This window comes from Gavialis gangeticus, unplaced genomic scaffold, assembly GCF_001723915.1.
Source record: "Gavialis gangeticus isolate Ggan-Ray unplaced genomic scaffold, GavGan_comp1, whole genome shotgun sequence".
Classification (NCBI taxonomy): domain Eukaryota; kingdom Metazoa; phylum Chordata; order Crocodylia; family Gavialidae; genus Gavialis; species Gavialis gangeticus.
Window position 1 is genome coordinate 178,809,012 of NW_017729032.1, and position 596 is coordinate 178,809,607.

Below are 596 nucleotides of genomic sequence, written 5' to 3' on the forward strand. Positions count from 1 at the left end.
TCCCTTCTGACCCTACTTCTATGATTCTATGATTCTATGCCAACACCTAATTATTACCTAAGCTCCATCCAAATAAGAGCTGAGCAGTGCTTAAAGATTGCCTAAAGACTCAATCTTTTAGGGATCCACAGAGCATGCCTAATGCCTGAGGTGAACAGTAGCAATGAGTTCAGTGCAAAGCATATACTCATAGCTGGTGGTAATCACGTTTTGCACAATAACCTAGTTGCTGAAGGACTCATCCCAGAAAGTAGGAGATCTCCTCAACTGAGGGACTCAAACCCACATGCTTTCCAGGACAGTGCCTTAACCAGTTGCCTGCAGTACACTCCCCTAATGCCCAGGGGTGGGTATACCGTGTTCACTGGACTGAAGAGTCAGGCTCCTCCTGACCCAATAGGTCCTGCATTCTTAGTTGTTCAATGGCTCAGCTTCAACTGAAGCTTATTCTAGAGTTTGGGGATTATGGCATACTCCTGAGAAATGGGAGATACGAATTTGGTTCCTATCAGGATGCGGAGGGCCTAGAACCAAGGAATACCACTTCTGTGAGTTGATCCTGCTGTGACTAGGTTGTTGTGCAAAAGCTCACCACC